Genomic DNA, 18,274 nt, shown 5'->3' with positions numbered 1-18,274 from the left:
AAACGCATTAAAAAGTTTTGTGTGGGTGGGTAGGTTTGTGGCCACTTCACCGGGTCAGCACCCCGCTCTTTGCGATGAATGAATGAGGCGGGATCTTTTATACGAGGAGTTGTGACTCTCTCTCACACACACACACACACACGGGACCTCAATTTTGTGTCCTATAAGGGTGGTTTTGCCTCTTACTAGAGCCGACGGGATGATTACTCCCAACATTGTTCAGTAAGACTCGGGAATCGACCCCGGGTTCATTGGATCAGGAGGCAGACGCGCAGACTACCGACGGTACGTCCTTATTGCAAAACAAACACACAAGTACGACCCAAAGCAACTTAGGCGTGTCGCACTGCGTTGTAGACAATGAGACCCTGATACGCATATTTTCTTCTTATCTTAATCAGGGTTCGATGCACAGTGACGATGTGGAACCTTTTGAAAGCAACAGCGAGCTCGGGGCCAAATCTTAACGGAAGGAAAAATCAGTTTGTGATTACCAAACCATTTTTGTGCTAGGGCAGACAACCATAATACGAGAAATCGAGTCGTTGTGAATCTGCTTTGACACACATAAACCTGACCCTCGACCCAGATTCCGACCACACAAGCCTGATATCATGAAAACTATATGACATCTATTAAGGCACATGTTACAGTCATCATTTAACAACTTTCGGGATATCTAATGTAGTAAAGCTTAAAGGGACTGTACAGTATTGGTTGAGGTGGGGATTCATGTTTTGAACATTCCTAAGTGAGATGATGAAAAGCCTCTTATGAAATATGAAAGAGCATATAATTTTAAGAAGGATTCAACGTTTTGATGAAAATTGGTTTTCAAATGGCTGAGATATCAAAAAAGTGCTAATAATAAAAGGCGACATGCCACAACTTTATTAGGATCTCTTTGTTTCACCTTGTTTTTGGATATCTCAGCCATTTCAAAACCGGTTTTCATCGAATAAACTTTTGATACCCCTTAGAACTGCATGCTCTTTGACATCTCATAGAGTGGTTTCTGAATATCTCGCAAAACGTTAAAAGCTAAATACTCACCTCGACCAGAACTATACACACCCTACATTGCTTATGCTACTTCTTTGTATTACTTAAATACTGTCGTAATGGATGGAAGCTGTTTTTACAATGTTCTTTGTTTGATTTTTTGAAACCTTAAAAAGTCCCTGCCCTTTTTATCAATTTTGACTAAAAAGCTTGATTATTTGATTAATCATAGAAGCCCAAAATGTCGTGGGATGCTAACCATACTTTCTTGGAATGATGAGTCTGTCTCTCCCGTAGACATTGACCACTTAATTCGAGTTCTCTTAGACATTTTATTTTTTCGTATCGTTTTAAACTCCCACCAAAACAAGGCCAGCCAAATCAACGCCAAATAAAACAAAAAAAAAACTTAACTAAACTAAACTAAACTCCATATACACGCAAGTCCGTGCTACGGAAAGTAGACCGGACATTGTAATTCCTTTCTCCTATCTCTTTCTCTCTTTTTCTTTCTCTTCCTGTGATTACTACCACATATACCTCTCTGACTGGCATTAGGCAGATAGATACATAATATGGTGAACTTGCATGAAGCTCTAGGTTGTACTAAAGATAGTTTAGGCAAGGTCAAAATTTGTTTGGACCCCTAAAAACTAAATAACTTTAAGCATTTTTAATAGTTATGTAATATCATATATATAATTTATATATATATATATATAATATACGTATTTTTGATTAATGAATGCGTGTGTTTATGTGTGCATGAGTATGAATATCAAACTTCACCACGAATGTCCTTTTTTTTTTTCCTTTTTGCTGCACATTTCAAAAATAAATGGAGCCACGAAAATACAGTCGGAGTGTTTCAAACTCTCCAAAAAGCATGTGCAATATCATGGGAAAGCACAATTGTTGTTGTTGTTGTTTTTTTTTTTTTTGTGCTTTCTTCCGATGCGAATATAGCTTGACAAAATCACAAAGTGGATTTGAAAATCTAATGAGCCATTATTATGGAAGCATGCAAGAATTGCCTGAAACCCATGTGGGTGATTATCCTTAATCCTACAAATTAACAGCAGTTACACTGTTTACACTCACTCGTGTTAGCTGGGGTGGATTGTCCAGAGCCATGGTGAAAAGCACACAGGGTAAGAGACCCAACGAGTAGTAAACAGTAGTAAATAAATCCCTGTCGATACATGACGCTGTAATGGGTAGTCGCGCGTACCACCACTACCACTACCACTTAGCAGACGCACTTCTTTCCAAATGTGGTTGAAGAAAGCGCGCGATCCCGATATGTACTTTCAGAGATTGACGAGAATACTGACGGACTTCCCGTGGCGCGTGCTGCTCGCTGCGGGCTGCTGGTGAACCCTTTCAAATTGTGCACTGATTCGTGGACCTCGAGCGTGAAGGCCAACAGAGATGGCGCTTTGTTGTAGCCATGTACGAAAGACGGACACCAATCAATGTCCTATTTACGTCACTGTTTTGCAATCGAACGCCAGCGCCAAGGGCGCCGGAAGCGGGGGGGCAGGGGTGGCACTTGCCCCCCCAAACAAAATGTTGGGGGGGGCAAAACGAGTTTTTGCCCCCCCCCCCCCAAAGTGCCCCCTGTAACAAATGATTAATCACTGATTTAAAGACCAAAATGAACAATAAAGGCATATTTCTTGTCTAAATGTTGTAATTTCATAACTAAAAATGCAAAACTTTTCGCCCCTAACGGGGCGAAAATTATAATACACTAACAACATACATTATTGTATCTATACACTAATAGTAACTTATGAGTAAATTTAGTGTATAGATGGTAGCCTCGTGTCCTCGAGTGTGCCCGCTGAAACATACCTTTAGTAAACCTTACATTTTTCATTTTCTTCTTTGCTTTCTAGCAATATAAGAATATTTTTTATTGTTCGAACGATGCGATCATGTTTAAGCTTTTAATGAGTACATTTCATATAAAATGCAAAGTGAAAGTGGCTCGCTCGTTCTGCCCGTACTTATAGTAAAATGAAAAGTCTTCATAAGTTATTATCATAGTCCTTCGCAGTGATTTCTTTTACTGTGTTTAATTCCTCAGAAATTTAATTTGAAATGCCCTTTAAAAGCGACTTTTATACTCTGTTTTTACAAAAGTCCCTACCATGGGAGGGGGTATCCCCCTCCCACACCCTCCCCCGCTCGGTCGCTTGCTCCCTTGACGAGGATCTCACACCATCACATAATATACCCCCGTATGTTAAGATCATAGTCCTTCCAACTGATTTTTTTTCAATATGTTAATTCCCTAGAAATTTGCTTTTAAATGTTCTATAAACGCGACTTTTGTACTCTGTTTTTACAAAAAGTCCCTACCGTGGGAGGGGGTGTCCCCCCTCCCACACCCTCCCCCCTCCCCCCACTCGGTCGCTTCGCTCCCTCGCCGAGGATCTCGCACCATCACATTATTAATGTACTCCCGTATGTTATGATCATAGTCCTTCCAACTGATTTTTTCAATATGTAGTAATTCCCTAGAAATTTGCTTTAAATTCTCTATAAACGCGACTTTTATACTCTGTTTTTACAAAAAGTCCCTACCGTGGGAGGGGGTATCCCCCCTCCCACACCCTCCCCCCGCTCGGTCGCTTCGCTCCCTCACCGAGGATCTCACACCATCACATTATTATGTACTCCCGTATGTAATAATCGTAGCTCTTCGCATTGATTATTTTTCACTATGTTTAATTCTGTAGAAATTTGCTTTTAAATGGTCTATAAACGCGACTTTTGTACCCTGTTTTTACAAAAGCTCCCTACAGGGGGGGGGGTACCCCCCTTTCCACCCCTCCCCCCTCGCTCGCTTCGGCGCCGAGGATCTCACATCGTCACATAAAGTGCCCTCGTTGAGATTTTGCCCCCCCAAAACCAGAAGTGTTCCGGCGCGCTTGGCCAGCGCATAATGTCGTTTGTAACCTTGAGGCACTAGCGTAAAGGATTAAAAACTATACTACATCCTTCTGTTAAATCTTCCTGGTGCTACACAATGCCATGTTTGAAAGTTCTGCAAAGTTAAACGTATCAACAGACCTACAATTTTTGTATATTTATCTTCCTAATGTAGGTCTAATTGTTGTTGCTCAAATGTTTTACAAGCTCGTCTAATAGTAAGTAAGAAATTGTGGAGTAGAATTCAGTACGTACATGTATGATTACGTCCATACACATAAACCAGCAGCAGTGCCATAACAAACAATGTAAAAAGAACCATTACATATCACCATATGCTGTAAAAGTACATGCACGTGGTGTACGCGGGCATTGCTATTTAAACAAATAAATATGTAAACACACACATATGCATATATAAATATATATGTATTGATTTTTTTAAGCACTCATATAAAAGGGATTATAGGGGACAAATAATACAAAATTAACCGGAAAAATATTTTTCAGTCTATGTAAAGTTCATACTGGGGAGGAGGGATGACAGTCAATGACAGTGTTGTTTACATAGCTATAGGACACCGTTGACAGCATGTCATAACATAACACACAAACTTACATAGCACGGTATCCCCAACAAGCAAGACAGAAGAAAATGAATAAAGGTGTTAACCGCAGATTTCCTGAGGCATTTTGAGCCTACAAAATGAATAGGCAGACGACAAGACCTCGCCACAACCAATGTGTGGAGATTTTTCGAAATGTCCTCGATCCCTCTTTTCATTGTATCACTCAAGGTATACTTTTTTTTCCTCTAGCACGCACGGCTTGCAATATCCGCAAATTTAATCCACACAGAACCAAATCCCAAGGTTATGAAAAGTTACACAAAGCCGTTTAATTGAGTTGCATATCAGTTTGCTGGGTGTGGGGTGGGGGGACAAGGGTTATTCTTCGAAAATACAACTATATAAAATAGATTTCGGTTCACAGAGTAAATCTGAGTATTTAAATGCAACTGGACACCTGAACATACATCTTGAAAGTTATTTGAAAAGAGAAAGAGCGAAGGAGAGAGTGGGGGGGGGGGGGTTATAGAAGAATACGGAAGGAAGGACAGATAACCTGAGTGGCCTGCGTAGAAGAGTGTGGAGAGAGAGAGAAGAAAATAGAAATCTTGAGTCTGTACGTCTGCTCTATTCTGTGATTACTGTAGTGTGTCTAATGTATTTATGTATATAAATATATATACCTGAACAGACATATATATATATATATACACGTATATATATATATATATATATATATATATATATATATATATATGAATACATATATATATATATATATATATATATATATATATATATATATATATATATAATACATATATATATATATATATATATATATATATATATATATAAAGAATAAAAAAAAATCTTGACAATAAGTGATTAGTTCAAGTCTTTGTATTCTATTTATTTCTTATTTTATCTATTTATTTTATTAAGTCTTCTTTAAAAGCAGGGTAGTCCCATTCAGTGCCACAAAGGCCTGCTTTCCAAGGGAGCCTGCGGTGATGTACATAACATTACTTGTGCACATAGAACGAACATAGATATGATACAGCTATAGAACAATCAGTTCGTGGGGGGGGGGGTTCGAACAATCAGTTCGTAAGAGCATAAAACACATAAGAAAGAACATAAAACGAGCGGAGAAAAATAGATATCTGAATTAAATTCATAGCTAATGCAAAGGCACAGTATGCCTGGTTGATACCGTTTGCCATTTTTCCTGACTGTGGTAGTCACCTAGGCACAAGTAAAATGGGTCAACATCATCTGCCCGTTTTTCTTGGAGGGGAGGGGGTACGTAGCTGGACCACTTCACAGTGTTAGCACCCTGCTTTTTATACACTATGAATGAAGGAAGTTGGATCATTTTCGCGTATGGGTCGTGCATGAGTAGCTCAAACTCGGGACCTCCATTAAATACCCTATGATCGTGTCCGGGCAATTACCCCCAGAGGGCAATTATCCCCCAGCTAAGTACTGGTTAGTGGTAAGGTTAGAGTAAAGATTAGGGTTAGGGTTAGGTTTAGGGTTAGGAGTTTGGGTTAGGGGTAGGATTAGGTTCAAGATTAGGATTAGGATTACGGCCAGGTGAAGGGTCCGGAGTAATTGCCCAGGGAGTAATTGCCCTAGACTTCCCTATGATATCTGAGAGACAGTACATGTATGTTTTTGCCTTTTCCTAAACGGGACGACATTATTTTATACAATATTTCTCAGCTATATAGACTCAGCAGGAATCGAGCCCGAGTCACTGATTAGGAGCATGGAGACGCGTTACCGACTGAGCCGAATCACTCTCCCCAATAACTGAGATTAAAAACCTTTCAAAAGAGACATTCTTATATGGGGTTTTTTTTTCAAGCTGAAACACTTCAATCACCGTAATTCCATGGAGTTCGTTCACCGCTATTGCTATAGTGAACAGCTAATTGATTGATTGATTGTTGTTGTTGATGATGATGATGTTACATTGTATTAATGTGTATTAGTGTGTGTGCGTCGATGTGTGTTGTGGCATTTGGCCAACAGCTTGAGCGGACCCAAATGTTTTAACTGTTACATTCACCCACCAGCCTTACGAATGCACACATTACACACAAACAACACACACACGCACACACACACACACACACCACATAATCAATGTATGTATCTATATCTATATCTTTATATATATATATATATATATATATATATATATATATATATATATATATATATGTGTGTGTGTGTATATATATATATATATATATATATATATATATAATCCCTAGTTGGCACCTTAGGGAGACATATTGGGGGGAAGTGTCTTCATTAGGGAGACAACTGGTCATTAAGGAGACAATTTTCGTGTCTCCATTGCGTAAATTGCCATTGAACATGTATTTTAAAATTTGCATATAAAACAAATGGAAATGTCTTCCAAATGACCCATCTAGGAGTATATATATATATATATATATATATATATATATGTATATGTATATATGTGTGTGTGTGTGTGTGTGTGAGTGTTTGCGTGTGTGTGCTCGTGTGTGTCTATAAATTGTATATGACTATATATGGGATTATGGGTTTGTCATGTATTTCTATTGTTCTCTCTGTCTGTTTGATTTTTGTTCCGGCCATAAAAAAATAAAGGCAATGCGATGGTATCTATAATTGGCAAGATGAGGTTAGTGCACTCCTCTAATTAGATCTAACACTGTACCCTAACGTTTGTGCCGCCATTTAATCAAGGCAGATGAATGCTGAACAAGGCTTTCTATGAATTCATACGAAAAACAAAATCAAAGCCTGCAGGTTGAAAAGACTCTTGTACATCTGATGGTGTATTTAGATATCATTTTATACTTTGAAGAGGATTTGGTGACATGAGAAAGATACGCACTGTTATCCCAGTCTTCGCCAAATACTTAATTAAGTGATTGAGTGGTCTGTGACTTTTGAACTGGAGAGATTTTGCCCACAAACTGAGCCCCATTTTATAAAAAGTTGGTATGATAGAAACTCTTGCTGGAATGGCAATTTTCATGACAACGACAAGAATCCAGCTTCCTGATTGGCTGTTGCTATGGGGAGTTGCCATTCTAGCAAGAGTTGCCATCCTTACATCTCTTATAAAATGCTGGGACCCAGATCATCCTAGATCAGATTAGCCCTGATCTATAATCAGAGCAGCAATATGTAACTAAACTTTGTGACAATACCCAACTAACAAAATCTAACCAATATATTTGTTCAAATCGCGATATTGAGAGATAATAAGGCACAATGATAGAAGGACTGAAAGACGGACTGACTGAGGGACAGACAACACAAAGAAACAACGCTTCCACCTCACCCCTCCCCTTAAGGTTGAAAGATAAGAAATATTGATTATGATCAGTCTATTGATACGCCCTGTGTGTTTACACTCGGTTATGTGTCGCAAAAGTTGAAACGTACAAAAATTATTGTAAACATCGCTCAATAGACCAGGAGCTACCATGAGAAGAAAGGGGAAAAAAAACCTCGGTAAGCGTATTTGTTTCTTTTTATGATTTTCTGCTTGATATTTTTTTTTCTTTAAGGAGAAATCCTTGCCTCATTTTGAGAGACAGTTACAGAGTAGTGCTCTTTACTTCTAACTGCGCTCAAGGACACGGTATAATACATTGTAATGTGCAAATAAGCATGATAAATGAAGATAAATGAGGTCGAAAAAAAAGACAGTATGACATCTTAAAGTTTATTTAGATTAAAAAGAATATTCGTTTAATGTCAAGCAAATGCGGAACCTTTGACGTTTATAAAGGTCAGAGCACCCTGAATTTCTAGAGTTATACTTTTTTCCGTGACACTGTCGAAATCATTCGAAGACAACTTTGCAAAATAATAATGATGTAAGTATCAGCGCTTCATAATTCTCATATTGGTGATAATGGTTCAAGATATCTGACAATATAAGAACTCTGTGAATTCATTCAAGGTCAAGATAAAAAAAAAAATATGTGCAGGTTTGTATGGAAAGCAACGAAATAGAAATGATGACAACATTACCTCATTTGAAGTCACGTGACCTGGCCTTTCTTGTGAAACCACTGAGTAATAACATGATACGATTTAGAAGTTAACACAGATCATTTTAAAGCCTGTCGAAAACTTATTTGTTCCAAAATTTAGACCTCATTACAGCTCTTACTTAATTCCACTGCTTGTGATCTGACAAATACAAAGTCATTGTCTTTAATATTTTGCTTTGTTTTGTTTTCTTTTGTTTTGTTTTGTAAGTATTGTTGATTTCTTGTATTTTGTTAAAACTGTTGAAGCATCTTGAGTCTGTATAGAAAAAGTGTTGTATAAACATTGATTATTATCATCATTATCATTATTATCATTAGTATTATTATTATTATTATTATTATTATTATTATTATTATTATTATTATTATTATTATTATCATCATTATCATTATTGAAAGAAAACCGCTTCTCCTCACCTCATGAGAATAAAAAACAAAGCGATATGATAACATTCTTCTCCCATCGATTCAACTTCCTAACTCGCTCCTTTATATTGTATCAGGAGATAGAGTAGGAAAAATTAAAAAAAAAAACTTTGTTCCACTAACCGTGAATCTGCTCTTAGATGATACGCATGCAGAATGTGAGCCGTATCACGCCTGCGCAATAAAAGGGAACACACACACACACACACACACACATACACACACACGCACTCTCACTCAGTCACACATACAACCCTACCCATGCACTCACTCACATCATGCAACAGTTGAAAAGGGGCTCCCCGCCAACTTTGCGTGTCATTGGTAACGACCTTGTTGCATGTTCAAAATGCTCGCTAAAACAAGTATTTATATTAAAATCATGAAATCAAGCAAAGAGAGTGATCGTCGAAGGTCTTAATGAATGCCAATGAGTGATCATTCATTCTTTACCTAGATTATTCAAGATGAAGTGTCCTTCATAATAACCATTCAAGTTGACGTGGAAATAATAGAGAGAGTACGTTTTGAAATTAGTACAACATTATACAAATAATGCACTGGTGAAATGGCGTTAGTCATGTTACTCTACATGGCCGGCGGAGCCGTGGGGGACGTGGGGGCTCAGGCCCCCACACTTTTTGTGCACCATACAAAGAAATACCAAGGTGTCATCACTATGGGACCCCACACTTTTTTTTTATCCCGGAAGTACGTAAGCGGCACTCATTGGAAATAGGCCTAGATAATTATATGAGATCTTGAAGTGTGAGCGTTTTTCCACTGAAAACCTGTTTTTTGTTGGTTTTTTTTTTTTTTTTTTTTTTTTTTTGCATGTTAGTTCATGAAACCCGGAAGTGGGCCCCCACGCCGGCCCTGGTCTAGATGCAGGGCACTCGCGGGTATTTTTACAATGGTTTAACATGCGTGAATTCACGAGGCGCACCCGAGTGCATGTTCCGCAAAATTGTGAATACCCGAGAGTAAGCTGCATCTCCACTGACTTTCCGAACTTAAACCTGTGCTTAGTTTGCTTTATAAAAAAGGTTCTATGAACTATCTCTATTTACCTTTATGGGTATATACCAGTCAGCTACATTTTGAAAAAGCTAAGATGTTGGAAGATAGTATTCCAAACGGTGACACGACAATTGCGCCTGCGACAATTGCCCCGGTCTTATTTTCTTCAAGGTCTTAGGGTTAACAAGGGTTATGGTTGTGATAGGGTTTCATGTTAACTTTGATGTGAGGATTAGGATGAGGGTTAGGGTTATGCTTGCGGGTATATAGAATTTATGTTTGGATTAGCGTGCAGATATTTCATGGGAGCAAGTGTCGCAGGAGCAAACGTCATGAAACCATTCCAAACACACCACTGGTACTGAACGCAAACTTGTTTACGGTGAATACTATGTGGACTAAGTAGGTGGTTGTGCGCGAGCTTCTACCTGAGTGATCATTCACTAAACTGTGCAGTCGTGACGTATACTGAGCGTGATTACGGCAAGCCACATCCACGCGCGTATCTCTGAGCGGTCATTAGTACGTGGTCAATGGTAAAAACCTACGCCCTCTGAGCATGTTAGGCAAAATAAGAGACTGGTCCCGTGATTGCTCTCAGCCAATCATTATTTTGATTAAGATCCATTTAACCATTATTTTTTTTTATAACAAAAGATAAGCAAGTCATGCAATAATTGTAAATTGAGGTGTCATGAAATAGTTTTTTCGGCACCACTAAAGATGAGCTGACGATGCCACTACTTTATTAGTCTCCCATTCGTGCTGGCTTGCACATACATCCGTATTTCCTTGAATGTAAAAAAAAAATAAAAAAAAAACAGTATATCTTGTGGATCAAACAATTTCAGGCAAATACTGGTTGAATGGTAAGGTAGTATTCAGGATGACATGTTATGGTTGTCAAAATCATGTGGTTGATAGTAAACACTTTTTACGCATAAACGAGAATAGAGAATTGTGAGTGAAAGATATAACCGGCCGTTCGTTTTATGTGGACAGGTTAACGCTAATGTCAAAAGTATTTTTTTTTTAACTTTATCTCCTTTTTTTGGGGGGGGGGAGAACAATTCGCAATGGAACAGAATTCCCCTTTCTTAATGTCACAATTAATAAAAAGCTGAATTGGAATGAGCACACTCGTCTCATCTACAACAAATTAGACAAAATATTGGAGTTTTTAACACATTGACATTTTTACCAAATTTTTTTTATTACATTGTGCAATACTGTAGTTCTCCCGCATTTGAATTATTGTTCTGTAATGTCGGCTAATTCTTGTATGTGAAATGGAAATAGAGTATTATTGCTTTCTATTATGTTACTTAATATTGCCCATTCCTTTCCAATACTTTACCACTTAACATATCTGTAAGTTATCAAGATGCGCCACATTCCCCTTTCTAAATTAAAAAAAAAAAAGATGAGTACAAATCTGTGTAAATGCCTCCGCATTTCGTGATTATGACACTACAGTATTATGTCATTATACATGGTGCATAATGACACCGCTTCGTCATTATACGCCGTGTATAATGACGCCATTGTGTTATTATACACGTTGGATTACGGTCCCATAGCAGGTAAGGAGGTACACAAGTTTGATCTCAGCGTGGACTAAATGCACCGTGTGAAACGTTGTGTGAAAATAATGAGTTCACATCTGGACAAGACGAAAATGAAAAAAAAAAATTATCTATACACGTAGTGTTACATCTTCGTTACAAGGGATGCCAAGTGTCAAAGGGGACGTACTGGTATGCAAAGAGCTCTCAATGATTCTTTTACATAAATGCCCTCCATATACCAAAGGTAAGAACTGTGTGTGTGCATAGTGTAAATCCTTGTGTTAAGATTGGTCATTTTGTATATGGAAACAGTGTGTTCGCGAACTCTACACCAAAAGACTTTATTTATACATTCCTTGACTAAATTTCTCACAGTGATATACTGGAAATGGTTGTAAAATAAATTTCAAATTACACTTACCTGCATCATAATCGGCATCGCCAGAAATTGAATTGAATTGAATTGAATTGAATTGAATTGAATTGAATTGAATTGAACTGAATTGAATTGAATTGAATTGAATTGAATTGAATTGAATTGAATTGAACTGAATTGAATCGAATTGAATCGAACTGCATTGCATTGAATTGAATTGAGCTGAAATGAATTGAACTGAATTTAATTGAACTGAATCGAATTTATTTCCACATCAGGCATTAAAAAGAAAACACACAGGTCATACAAACTTACATACAAGTGATAGTGGAGGAATCACAATCACAAACATGACAAATGAGGACTCGTAGAATTCAGCCACACACTATATACACGCTGACCCTCAAAAAATGGGACACAAAAACACTGAATATCGAATGTTATATTAAAATCGAAATATTGAACATTGAATGTTGGTTATGATTATTGAAATTTTTAATCATATGCGAAATTCCGAAATCTGAATTCAGAGATGAGATACAAAATGTAACGAAAGCTTCCTCAAGATTAGCAAACAGACACACAGACACATACTCGGACACACAGACGCACACACACACACATACACACACATACATACAAACACAAACAAACACACTCACACAAACACAAACACACACACACACACACACACACAGCCAGTAGCTTGTTACTGCCATAGACCCAGTGCACATAACAATTGTGTGAAAAAATGGATACAAACGGTCATGTCGTTTGACCTTTAACAGAATGAACGAAAATATCACCACCACAATCCCGAAGAAAACAATATTTATTTGTTTTGATGATCCAGCACTGTAAGATTCCTGTCTATGTACATAGCCATCCTCAATATCCAACTAAGATGCTGAAAACGACCGCGAGTTGCAAGGGCTGACCCTTCCCCCCCCCCCCCCAAAGGAAACAACATTTGGGCCCAGATCTGAACGTCACTTTCAATTTCGGAATACGTGCATACTTATACCTTTGGTTTAATTCAATAACCTAGGAATCCATCATACACGACTGCGTCTATTCTGCAATTGCACCAAACTCTCCTATATGTCTATTAGTTTAGGTATGCCCTGACCGACCTCTACAAAGTTTTTTAGATGCCACTTTTACTACGCCTTGGAAATGGAGTCCACGAAATATGAACATAACGTCTGAAAACTATTGAGACGTGACCATGGCTGTATACTAATGAAGAATAAATACTTGTGAAATGTTACTCCTGTGTAATAACGCTTATTACTTGTTAAGGGTGCTGTGGTTTTGTTATTTCTGGGGCCAGTAAGGGTGGACATGTAAATATAGACTCATTTAAGTGGATGTTACTGATTTGATTTTAAACGAAATACATTCAAAATGAACTACAGCGAATGTTTTAACCCGGTCTGTTAAAACTACCTTGTGGTATGGAGAAATGAAAATGCATACGACATAATAAGAACACCGAAACTGGACAGCAGAAGGTGTTCTTCGTGCAATTTGTACAAGAGTTTGTTCAGGTTTGGCAGAGTAAAAGATGTCTTAACGATATTCCACTTGTATAGAATGTATAACCCGTGTCGACAGGTTACGAATCAAGTCTATATCTTCAATCAAGTCGTAAAGAATATGAATAGGCCTGTGCTCATATCAGACGATAAATCGGCGTTCGTTGCCCAAGCGTGTCTGGAATGACCCGCCCACAGTATAATGCGCGCACAGGACATTCACTATTGACGAATCGGATATTAATACGCCTGGAGTACATTATTCTTGTGTTGGCAAAAAGACCCTGCAACGTAACAGACAAACAAATTAAAAACAAAATGATACAAGGACACAGAGGCTGCCCCGGTAATATATAAATTATAGGACGAGAATTGGTTTTATGCTTTAGGTGAATTGAGGCAACCCACCGAACGTTGTCCTTAGGTAAATTGATGGAAATCAAAGCTGTGTCCACCTGTTTTCTGGACACTCAGCGGTCATTCCAATCAAGTACGTTGCACGCATCAAAGGATTAATATGATAGTCTATGGCGTGAGGCTACTTGGACATCGCCAAAGGTCAAGAACGACCTTCTACACGAATTCGACTCTGCTGATGTTAATGGGTGGGTAAAATTCACGCCAGGCTGAAAATTTGCTGCATAGCCTTAGGGGCAGAGACGCATCAAGCCCCCCCCCCCCCCCTTCATCGTCATCTACTGTACATGCACGGAGATATAACAGACGAACAAGAATTCCACATAGTAGAGCAGATAAGCCGAAAAATTGTGCAAAATTTGACTAAAGCATGAAACGTTCACCGGTGTCAGTGCATACTATAAGATTCATTTTAAGATCTGGAGGTAAGTCTGAATTGACCTCTGATGACCTCCAGAGGTCAATGACCTCAAAATTTCAGAAAATTGATATTTTGCGTCATTGATTAATGCTAAACATATGGTAATGATCTACTAAAAACTCATTTTTGCTACAGTGGAATAGCCTCAATGTTCCACAGAGCCCTTGCAGGTTTTTACCTTTGACCTCTGATGACCTCCACTGACTTCAAAATATCAGAATATTGATATTTTACGTCATTGGTAAAACACGGCAATGATGTACTAAAAACTAATTTTTGTTACAGTGGAATAGCCTCAATGTTCCACAGAGCCTTGACAGGTTTCTACCTTTGACCTCTGATGAACTCAAGAGGTCAACGACGTCAAAATATCAGAATATTGATATTTGGTGCAATTGGTTGATGATAAACATGATAAACGATGTCCTAAAAAATCATTTGTGCTACAACTGAATCGTTTTCCTGTCCTCAGATCAAAGGAAAAATATTTACATGTGTCTGCCTTTGACCTCTGAGGACTGTGACAGGTCAATGACCGCAAAATATCAGAATGTGTTGATATTTGATGTATATTCAATGGTTAACTGTATAACTGGTGTACAATCATGCATTATGCTATTAGCATTTATGCTACAATAAAAGTGTCTTCTCATTCCACAGAATTTCGTCATTACCCTGTGTATATCCAACTTTGACCTCTCAGGACAATGTGAGGTCACTGATCTTTTAGAATATCAGAATTTGTGTAGGATTACATAATTACATTGATGTTTGGCTTCATTGGTTTAATCATACATGTTTAATCATGTACAACTCACACCTTGACGTTATAATCAAAGTATATTACTATGCATATTCCACAGAGCATCGGTTCATAGTAACAGGTCTCACGAATATGAGCGGTCAATTACTTCAGAAATGAAGCTTACGCGTCTTCAGTGATGGCAATGACCTCAAATATAATATTTATGTTTGGGTTAGTTATGCAGACTAGCTAGCATGAAATCATGTGCAACATAATCCAATTTGCACTGGACAAAGTTTGTACTCTTAAATATGGAAGGTTGGGAGAGGAGTACCATGTTTTAGGTTGATGCCTAGGAATAGTTTGTGAACAGACATATGGCAAAGTCCCTTGAACTGGATGAAAGGGTGAAGGGTGCTAACCAGAAAACAACAGGCCTACTGTACGTCGTCGGGTGTACGTCACAAGTCAAACAACCCAAGAGTCGTACAGCCCATGAGTTACACAGCCCACGAGTCGTACATCCCGTGACCTAAACACTACGTGAACAAGGTCCATGAGCTCGACATCAAAGATAGGCCCACAAGCTGTGCGGTCCGCGAGCTCAACACTAGGCAAATATGGTCATGACCGCGAGCTCAACACTAGGCAAATATGGTCATATACAATCTCGACACTCGAGGAAAACAAGGCCCACGAGGTTAATTTACTGTATTAAGTGTAGGTCTCGTGGATCTTTTCCCCCCATGTGTCGGACTCTTATGGGCCTGGTTTGCCTATAGTGTCAAGCTCATGGGCAATGTTACCTAGTTTCGAGCAGGTGGGCCTGTGTTGGCCAGTGTCAAGCTCGTGGGCCGTATGATTCCGATGAATGACTCTTAGTCCTGGAGCATACGGCGACGTCATGGGCCATCTGAAAAACGACGTAGTGTGAGGCCTAACATGCATTTAACATGAAGCAATCCAGTGTCTTGCAACTTGCTATTGCCATCCCAGATCTACCTAGGGAAAAGAGAAACATTCGTGGACAAACCGTTGAGAAAGCAAGATTTTGCAAAATATTTTGGAGTCTACACCCATAGGAAGCTCAACTGCACGGAATCACATCGGCTATACATGGCCGGCGGAACCGGGGGGGGGGGGGGAACTCGGCCAGGGGGTTCGCCCCCCCCCCCCCCAATTTTTTTGCACCATACAAATGAATACATATGGTGTCACCACTTTGCCCCCCCCCCTTTTTTTTTACCCCGAGGCCTTTTTTTTTCTTTTTTTTGTTTGTTTGTTAGCTCATGAAACCCGGAAGTGCCCCCCCCCCCCTTTTGAAAACGTTCCGCCGGCGGTGCTATATACTTCAACCATGGACCCTAACCTGTGGTAAGGTCCATGCTTCAACCACAGACTCTCTCCAGACGACGAACGTCAGATCATAAAGTTCGGGTGCTTTGATACTCCACCCTGCTCAGAACCGTCCTGGAATATGGATGCATCATCTGGGATCCCTTCACCCAGGTAAACATCATGAAGATTTGAATGATTCAGAGAAGATGTGCACTCTTCATCTGCAATGACCATCACATACAAACAAGCAGTGTTACAGCCACACTTAAAAAAGAACTACAACGGCAATCCCTGCAAGAAAGTAGAGCACAGGCAAATTCAGGGATGCTGCAAGAACACAATTGATGATAATAGCGATAGGGCAAATGAAAAGCAAAATGACTAATGCTGCTTTGTTTAAGTCCAGCCATAATTCGGGGTGCCAGCACTCAATAGCCCCTGGTACAACCAGGCTGGGCTTTATTATATATCGCTCGCCAGACAAATGCACCAACAGATTTCATTTAAAGGAAACCAAAACCCAAAGAGCAATGTGGATTGAGTGAAAACAGCAACACATCCGTGAAAGTTTGAGGAAAATCGGACAATCGATGCAAAAGTTATGAATTTTTAAAGTTTTGGTGTTGGAACCGCTGGATGCATGAGGAGACTACTAGAGGTTATGACGTATGTGGACAACAATATAAAGAAAATATAAAGAAAATTCCACAAAAATTTACTTTTCTAGCATAACGAAAGAGCACTTGACTAACCGCTTTCAGAAAGCAGGGGTAATAATTTCTACCCTAAGCATATGTCAGTATCAAGTTGATGGAATGTGTAATTTTCATGAAAAATTAATTTTTGTGGAATTCCCTTTATGTTTTCTTTATATTTTTCAGTGTAGCCTGAAATTGGTCTAGATCTAGCATACCCTCGATCTCTTTCAAGACAGCTGGGCAGCATCTACATCTTCAGTGAAGCACGCGATGGAGCTTACATTGCAGGGATCGGCACATAGATCTCCACGACTAAACTAGATAGACATCCTGAGGTCAGACCAGCGTTCTTATAGGTACACAGCCACTTTATGCGATCATCAGAGTCTTCCAATGGCAATATGTAAACAGTTTAGGTGAAGACAAGCTTGTCGCTATGATGGGTGCATTGCACATAGAGTACAGGATGCACGAGATGATAAGAAAGCTTCATTGTGACTCGCGGGGTGGGCTATTACAATCCTTTCTCAGGCAGAGGTTCTGAATTATCGGGTCGTGCTGGGTCTGCACACTGTGAGCTGAACACCATATCAAGTATACGCGGTATGCCCAACTGTAGGACCTGTATGTCCTACAGTGTTAGCTCTACAGGCAAATATACGCGGGGCCATACCACGAGACCGACACCCATGAGTCATACAGCCCACGAGTTCGACATTGAAAAAAGGTCCACGAGTCATACAGCTCATGAGTTCGACACTGTATAGGTAAAAACAGCCCACGAGTTCGACATTACAACACGGGGTCGGTCTTGTGGGCTTTGTTTGCTTAGTGTCGAACTCATCATGGGCTGTATGACTCGTGGACTGTATGATTCGTGGGTATCGGTCTCGTGACGTGCACCCAAATATGTACTCCCCAGCCATGTCCAAACACCTCAGAATGTTAATGGACCCCGAATGTCGTCATGAATGACGTATTACGGCATACCCAATATGTACCGCCTTAAAAGACGTTATACCTGTAAAACATACCCTTATGGCGTCACCAGGGTATATTGTACCAAGTACAATAGTATACCCTTAATGGTATTTTGAATAACTATTTCTTACACTAGTTGTAAAATATCAACAAAATAAT

The sequence above is a fragment of the Diadema setosum genome, chromosome 21 (assembly GCF_964275005.1).
Source record: "Diadema setosum chromosome 21, eeDiaSeto1, whole genome shotgun sequence".
Lineage (NCBI taxonomy): Eukaryota > Metazoa > Echinodermata > Echinoidea > Diadematoida > Diadematidae > Diadema > Diadema setosum.
This window is presented reverse-complemented; position numbering follows the sequence as displayed.